Raw genomic sequence first — 9,163 nt, 5'->3', positions numbered from 1 at the left:
AAATCTAATATGTTCTCCATCTCTCTAATCCAGCTATCAAGAAGGTTCGGCTCCCCAACTCCCTTGTACTCTTTCGGGTTAAACTTCGCTATATAGAGGCTGATTTTAGAGTGATCAACCTCTTTCTCCTTATCCTTATCCGTATCTTTCCCCACAGTCTTTAAAGCCTCAGTAAGAGCATCCTGATGCTCCAACATCTTAACGATGTCATCTATGTTCATAAGCTCAGCTCTCTCATACAACGCATTCTTCTTGGGCGGCATCTTGAAACTATAACAGAAAAAGGGGTGGATATAAACATACGTGCCAAAACCTCAAAACAAGGAAAACAAGCTGCCCGGACCCTACTCGATCGAGTTCCCAAACATACTCGATCGAGTAACAGGCTACTCGATCGAGTGCCCACTATACTCGATCGAGTGCCCCAACATCAGACCCTAAACAAACCTTCTGATCTCTAACATACTCGACCGAGTAGGTGATCGAGTGACCCCCTACTCGATCGAGTGCCCGAGGTACACGATCGAGTGCATAAAAACACGATTATGGACTCAAAATCGTCAAAAACCCACCCGATCAAGTCAGTCCCACTCGATCGAGTCATGCTAACTCAGAAACGCTACCCACATGCTATATCATATGCTAACATGCTAAAAAAAAACTTTTTAAAACCAACGTTATATCATAACTAAGCATATAATGCTACGCATCTTTTCATACGATCTACGAAATCATTATATCATGTTATTAAACGCCACATTGTAAACATCCATCATGTTTCTCATTCCAACAACAGTTCTACATATATCATCAACCTTTCTTTCATATTCTCAACTTTCTACTGCAATCATCCAACAGTTACACACACTTTATCACATTCACACACAAGCTAACCAAACAACGTATACGACCTTGACATACACCCCCCATGTGACCGGTTCAAAATTGTAGGGCGAGTTCGCGACTTCAGGACGTCTCCCAAGCCTTTGCATTAGCTCCTACAACCTTTACCCCGGGTTCATTTTAATTGACTCCCTATGTTCATTAGGTTCATTGGTTACAGGTTTCAGGATCGTCGCTCTGATACCATTTGTAACACCCCCATACTCCAAGTGCCTTACCAGGACCACTCAGGTATGAAGATATTACCATCTCGGTTACCCGAGGCATGATATTCATAAGACAATAACGAAACAACTTAAATGATATAACTTTAGTGAAAAGTACAACTGAAACCAAATCCCAAAATACGGGTACAAGTTCTTAAAACCAACTCGTCTCTTGAAATACTTGAAATGTCATAAAACTAAAAGACTACAATGGAAGACTTCTATCGTCGACGGTGGCACATCCCAGGCTATCCCAAAGACTCAACTCAAACTGCTCAATTATCGCTCACCATCCCCGAATGGATCACCGCAGTTTACAAACCAACAAATGGGTCAGTACTAATCACACAACTCAATATATCAACAATAAGATAAACAGATAACTTAACCGTCACACACACACAACCACACAAATCCCAACAATCTCAATCACTGACTGTCCACTGAACCAGCCCTGCCAGTGGGGGACCGCAGCCGTACCCACCAAATCCCCGCTCCTCACAATGAGCGATAACCCTGTCCATTAATGTGCACATCCCCTTCCGTGGCGGGTTCCACGAAGGGCGAAACTAGGGCGTGAAGCCCACTCAGCCGAGGACACGCCTCGAGAACCAGAGACAAACAATCGCAATCAACAAACCGTCACAATACAATTACTATATTATTCAATCAACCACAATACATCAACAATCATCCCATTATGGGACTAATACTGAGTAGAAAATCCTACCTGGAAAGCACAACTATCAGACGGTCTCTACAGCTGTATCAAAAAGCTTCCTCTACGAAACCTCCTCCTATCATACAACATACAAATGATACCAAATCACAAACTACTCAAAAACCCCCAAATCCCTAGATTAGGGTTTAACCAACGTAAAGGAAAGACAACAAAAAGGGTACATAGATCTTACCCTTGACGCGAGGATCTCAATGGTATAACAAACAATGAAAACCGACCTTCCAAACTCCGGGATTTGCTAACAATGCGATTAAGATGATGAACGTACTTGCTTTCTCTCTTTGACAGTAAATTAGGTTTTGCAAAAGTGTTTAGAATGATGACAGAAAAGATTATATATCTTAATCGCATAATTAACAAAACCCGAGAAAAACTCCCCGTAAACCGGCTACTCGATCGAGTATCTAAGGTACTCGATCGAGTACCCCCTTACTCGATCGAGTATCCTAGTTACTCGATCGAGTACCCAACAGGTCAGAAACTATTTTAAAACGCAACTTACCTTTACTCGACAGAGTAAGGCCTATGATGCGTGTCTTTTATATGATGTTTTACATCCTATTTTCCACGCATTTCAGAGCTCATTTGTGTAGTTTAAGCTACCATTTCCCCTATTTCCGTCTATTTTCGTGTTTTGTACATTATTGCAGAAATGTGAAGAATTCAACGGAAATCGAGCTAAATGCGTCCCCGAGTATCCTGCATTGCATTTTGACGTGGAGTATTCACTTAAGGAACGAGCTTGGTGCACATTTCAAGGCCCGAAAGACAAATCCACGAGATCATAGAAGTCAAGTACCAGCTAGAGTAGTCGATCGACCACTACCTTCAGTCGATTGACCAACTCACGGGCTCCAGAAGCTACTGTACAATGCTAGTCAGTCGATCGACCGCCCTGCTTAGTCGATCGACCACATCGCTGCTTCAGACGAGAATTAAAAGATCGAGGAACTTGAAGCCCATTGTGTTTAGGTTTTAATAATAAGTGTTACGTATATTTGCTATATAACGTAACCTATTTTCCAGAGATTGACATTCAGTTTTTACCTCGCTTTACATTCAGTTTAGTTTTATCAAATAATTAGGGTTTGGGAAACTATTTTCGCATTGGATTTTCGTTGTGCTTTCAATCATTCCGTTACAATCCTTCTGCAATTTCGGTATTCACTTACTCTTATTCTAGTTTATCTTTATTGCATTGATAGTTTAGAAATTGCTAGTTAGTTTCCCGAGACCGTAATCATCGTTTTATGTTAATCGTTTGTTCTATTATTTCAAGCATGAATCCTTCTGTTAATTTCATTAATTTTATTGTCGTTATCGTTCTTAGCATGAGTAGCTAATTTATTCGTGCTAGGATGTAGGGGAATTATAGTGTAGGCGGCAATATAATGAACACGGCCTGATTCGCGTGTTGGTCGATCGACCGCCATGCCTAGTCGATCGACTGACCACGTGAGGTTTTATTTTCGTCTTAATTGTTTTAATTCTTTATTCGACGAATCGAGTGCACACGACTAGTTGAATGTTTAGGATATGAATGACCCATTAGATCGAGAGATAGGGACAGTTGTTAGATCACCAATTAAAATGACTAAACTATGCTGAGATCGAAAGATAGGTAAAGTTTAGACCGTTAGTCACTTTTCAGGACGAAAGTTAGTATTAGTGATATTAGGGACCTATAGCGAGATCGAAAGATGCTATTTGTTAAGAGTGGACCGAGAGGACCACTTTATTTCCCGCCTCATGTGTTTGATTTAGACCTGTTTAGTATGCTGCCGCCGAAACTATAACGAACCGACCATCCTGGTACCCCTTCTTTTATCTATTTTATCTGTTTGTTTAGTTTGTTATCTTTTATTGCTTTTAGTACAGACCAAATCAAATCAACCCCCACTTTCGTTACCTTAGACTAAGTGAGACAATTAGAAATTACATTCGCCTCCTTGTGGTTCGACCCTGTTACCACTAGCCTAGGTTAGTTTTAATAGGAAATTATAAATCTTATTTTTGGTACTCACAACGACGGGTATCAAATTTTGGCGCCGTTGCCGGGGAGGCAATTGATCTTATTTTTAGTTGTTTTATTTAGTCTTTCTTTAGTTTAAGGGACTTCCGTTCCTTAAACTTTTCTTATATTCTTTTTGTAGTTTCTTCTTATGCGCAGGTCACAGGGTGGTGAACTAGTACCATTCAATCCTGAGATCGAGAAATCCTTGCGCGAGTTGAGACGATCACAAAGGGTATTACCGACAGAGGAAGAGCTGAGTACTCTGTCAAGTTACTACGAGAACGCTCTATTCGAAGAAGATCCACCTACATCTCCTGCCTCTACATCTACAGCTGAGACAGTCACTTCTCTAGAAATTCCAGTCATGGCTGAAGAAGCAACTATTGCTAGTCACTCAGAGCCGACAGCTGCGAACCTCTACAAAGGATTCGAACTACCTGGGGAGGCGAGAAAATTCGAGCCGAAGCCTTCCTATATTAACCTGGTTGAGAGAAACCAGTTCGGGGGAGCTGCAAATGAAGATGCAGCCAAGCATATGGAGATTTTTATTGATTAGTGCTGCTCTATACCCCCGCCGACCGGTGTGACCCAAGACCAGATCAAGGAGACCATGTTCATTTTCTCCCTTCGTGATGCTGCAAGGGAGTGGTATAGAGATCTGGATCGAGCCGCTCATGGGATCACCGACTGGAATTCATTGGCCTTGGCATTCTACAAGAAATACTTCTCTGCCTCGAAGACAAATGCCATTAGAGCTCAGATCACGAGCTTTAAACAAGGGCCTGATGAGAACTTTCATGAAGCATGGGTCCGTTTCAAGAAACTGGTACGAACCATACCGCACCATGGGTTCGAAAAATGGAGTCTTTGCAATCAGTTCTATAATGGGTCAGTATGACGATCGAGGGCTATTTTGGATGTCTGCAGCCCAATGGCCGATTTGTTTGAGAATATGGGAGAGACTAAGGGGTGGAAGATAATTGATGACTTAGCCACCCATAAAGCTGAATATGGGAATTCCAGAGGCAATCAAAGGAGAGCTGCTGAATCTTCCTCGGCTGCTGCACTAGAAGCTCTCACTGCAAGATTTGACAAATATGAGTTGGGGGGAGCTTCTAAATGAGGGATGTACCATGTTAATCTTTGTTTCGGACGGTCCTTTCGTCTCGTAGAAGATGTGGAGCCGAGGGCATGTCTCGGAAAATTGTTCTCCGTCCCCTTTGAGTCTTGCGCTACCTTTCAACATTATAGGCAGACAAACACGTACTATGAGCCGAATGTCCACCCCAACTTGAGGTGGAGTAGCCAGAATGTCCTGAATCTGACTCAACCTCCACAACAGCAGCAGCAGCAAGCCTATGTGCCTCCACATAAGCAGTCATATCAAAAGCCTCCGTATGTTCCACAGCAGCAGCAACAATCCAAAAATTCCGAGTTCACCGAGTTGAAGAACTTATTGCTGAAGGAGTCCCAAGCTAGAGAGGCCGTGTGACACCCCTCGTTGAGGCAACTAAAAATAACTAGTAAATCGTGGCGGAAACACGGGATTTTTAAAACTTTTAAGGCTTCTAATGAAGTCCAACGCGAGGTATCACCAATACGATAAATAAGTTTAGATAGTTAGCTTTAAGTTTACAACACAAGTCAATTTATTGGGGAAAAGATATCCCACGAATTAACATAGTTCAAAAGTAGGTGAGTCTATTATGTGATAACTAAATAAGGTCCAAGGTAAGAACTCGCTAGCTCACACGGTCTTGCCCACTTAAGCTTCATCACCAACCTGTCATTCATAATAAATATGAAAGCCACGGTCGGTGGGGAGTAACTCGAGGTTCTCCTACCACAATATGTAGAAATACAAGTAATTAGGAATGTAATTAAACAAACAAGCATGAGGATAAATACTTACGGTGACGAGAGGATCATGATTAGTATACAAAATGCAATAAGAGTAGTTATGCATAAATGTGAGAAGAATAATTAGGTCCAACGGTCAAATATTGACCCAACTCAAATGTAAGACAAATTACAAAGTATAGACTCAAACAAGACAACCCTCTAGACTCCAACCTCTTGGTAGGACGACGATCATAATACGGTCCTAGTCTAAACCTGGCCAGACTCTCGGGATGGACGACACCCGATTCGACAAACGATACCAAATCGTATCCAAGACTCGAAATATGGTACACCTAACCGTGCCCGAAAGTCGAGTAACCTCAAGCGGAACCTTGTCACCTAACCGTGACCCCCGGTCCGAAAAAGGCGGAAGGAAAAATAGCCCAACTCAGAAACAATGGCACCTAACCGTGACCCAATGTCCAAGGGCAAATAAATAGGGAATGTCGAGTAGTCTCACAATGTAAAGAGTCACACTTGGTTCACAAACAAGAGTAACCACAATGGCATGATCATCACGTAAACATGTCCTAAATTGATCACTTATTAATCACGAAAAAGATACATGCGTGAATCATTGATTAATATAAGTTATAGGCGAAGAAAAACAATCAGAGGGGTCTGAGCCGGTCAGGGGACCGGCGGCCGGTCCACCGGCTGGGACTCCAGGCAAACATTAAAACTTACAGGGGGTTCCCAGCCGGTCAGGGGACCGGCGGCCGGTCAACCGGCTGAGACCCACTGTACGCGTGAATCGCCAAAATCGTCTCTCAAATCATTTGCAAACAACCACAAATCGTTCCACAACAATTATTCACCTGTCCTAACATGATTCTAAACATGAAAAACAACATAATTGAGATAGAAATTCAACCAATACGGATCAAAGACAATAAAGCATGGAACTTGCCATCAAACATGTGAGAAAAGTCATACAAGTATTCTAATCTACAACAATTCACCATAAGTCATGAAAGACACCAAATTTAACAATCATATGAGTCTAATACTACACAAATCACACAATTTTAACATAAAAGTCGAGTAACCCATCACCGTTACCTTTTTGCACTTCAATCTTCTAAAGACTCGTCAATGATGTAGCTATCCTCCTCCGGGTTGTCCAAGTTCTCCCCTAAACACAAAAATAAAGGTATTAAGTCAAGAATCCACACCCTTGTAAGATGAGAATTTCGAAATAGAGGAAAAGATGGTAACTTTCTTACTTAGAAAGAAGGGAAATGAGAAAAGGAAGAGAATGGCGCGAAAAGGGACGAGATTGGTGAAGAATTGAGTGAGATATGGTGATTCTAGGGTTAGTAAGGGAAGGTTCAACAATGGTGGGGTGGTTGTTGGGAAATTTCAGAAATTACAAGTGAGGGAGATGAAGTTGTGAGGGTTTTAGTTGAGGTTTTGTGTAGAGAAAAGAGGGGAAAAAGGCCCATGAGTCAAGTTAAGCCCAATAACTCAAAATGAGTCGGTATCCACTAGAATTTTCGTCCCAAGTCTACTATAACTCGAGTCGGAGAATAATATTATTAAAATCTACACTATTATTACCGTTACACGGCTACGGCTATATTTTATGAAAATAAGCTTTAAATAATAATTATTTAATAAAAATCGCTTAAAAGTTTATTTAAAAATATAAGGAAAGCGCGGGGTGTTACAGGCCGGGATGAAGATACTAGAGAGCCAAATTGCTCAATTGGCTAGCAAGAATACCACTCGAGCTCCGGGACACTTACCGACTCAAACCGACCAAAAGAAGACCCTTAATGCCATCACGTTGAGGAGTGGGTCCACCCTGGAGGGGCCTGCTATGGTCGAGGATGATGCTGCAAAAAATGAGGCGAAACCGAGTCAAAACAAAGCTGGAACAAGCAAAGGAAAGAAAAAGGCGTCTACCAGGTATATCAGTCGATCGACTGACATACCCGGTCGATCGACTGAAGTGCGAGTTACAGAAGCTTCTGGTTCTGTTCAACTCAGTCGATCGACTGACATCACTGGTCGATCGACTGAGGCCACTGCTGATATTGAGAAATTTTGTCCTCCAATGCCCAATAATTTGAGAGACCATTTGTTTCGGGGTACGATAACTCCGAAAGTATTGGGGCAAGACCCGAGTGCTGATGGGTCCGTCCCGATTCCGAAGTTCGACCCAATGTCGGTCAATGGCTCGCATTTGAGACGGTCTGAAGAGGGTTCAAGCTTCAACAAGGAGAAAGTAGTGGACTTTCAGCCTAAGTCCACGGATGCCGGCATGCGCGATTTAGAGGAGAGGGCTAAGCTACTTCTTACAGCCCCATATCCGGAAAGACTAGTGCCGACGAAGGAACAGGTATCTTTCAATAAATTTGAAAAAGTTATTCGTAGCTTGAATGTACAAGTGCCTTTCCTTGAGTTAGTTAATCAAGTGCCTGCCTATACTAAATTCATGAAACAACTCTTATCTAAGAAAAAGTCACTTGAAAATGTGTATACTGTCGCATTAACTAAAGAGTCATGCTCTTATTTGTCTCACACTGCACCTCACAAGCTAGAAGACCCGGGTAGTTTTTCTGTTCCTTGCAATATAGGTACCTTCTCTATTAAGAAGGCATTATGTGACTTAGGAGCTAGTATAAGTGTAATGCCCTTGAGTCTTGCTAGGAAGCTAAAATTGACTAGGTTTGCAGTCACAGACATGACACAGATGATGGTGACCGATCTGCGGTCCGGCCAATAGGAGTCTTAGAGGACATCCCCGTGCAAATAGGGAAGTTTTTCTTCCCTGTTGACTTCGTCGTACTTGACATGCCCGAGGATGCCCATATTCCCATTATTATTTTGGGTAGGCCATTTCTCGCACACTTTGCAGGTGCATCATAGATGTTGGTTCGGGTACCTTGACTTTTAAAGTAGGGAAGCACTCCATCGGTTTTGCCCAACCTGCCAAGAAGAAAGACCCCATGTGGCCTGTGACTTGTAATACGGTTTCTGAAAAGAAATCATACTTTGTGCTTCCTGATATGCCTGTCTCTACTCCTATTCCTGTCATAACCCCTCCGCCCCAGATTGGGAGCAAATTGGAGGAAGATTTGTCTATTTCTGATATTGCAGGAGCTGGTTTGGGGAAGGAAGAGCCGCAAGTCGCTCCAGCTGTGAAGAAGCCGATCATTCAAAGAGGAGGTCTTGGTTGCCTTAGCTATGGCACTAATGAGGAAGTTGATGACGAGCCGGTCAAAGTGAGAGAGTCCGATTTAGATTCTGATGAGTCCAAAGAGATCATTGACTGGGGAGATATAGAAGTCTGCGACCGTTATGTTCGGCGGATGTTGAAGCTAAGAAGGGTGCAGCCAAGAAGATAAGCACCGTTGAGGCTATCTCTAGTAGCCAGAAGCCAACGAAGTG

The 9,163-nt window shown here is 42.5% G+C and overlaps 1 non-coding gene across 1 annotated transcript; it reads right to left on the bottom strand.

The window, feature by feature from the left end:
• Positions 1-4,610: 4,610 nt before the first annotated feature.
• LOC141637346 (small nucleolar RNA R71) lies at positions 4,611-4,717 on the bottom strand. The gene has a single exon (XR_012541730.1). It is a non-coding gene; the product is annotated as a small nucleolar RNA R71 (small nucleolar RNA).
• Positions 4,718-9,163: the final 4,446 nt, after the last annotated feature.

This window comes from Silene latifolia, unplaced genomic scaffold (assembly GCF_048544455.1).
Source record: "Silene latifolia isolate original U9 population unplaced genomic scaffold, ASM4854445v1 chrun_scaffold_16, whole genome shotgun sequence".
Taxonomy (NCBI): Eukaryota; Viridiplantae; Streptophyta; class Magnoliopsida; order Caryophyllales; family Caryophyllaceae; genus Silene; species Silene latifolia.
This window is presented reverse-complemented; position numbering and strand designations above follow the sequence as displayed.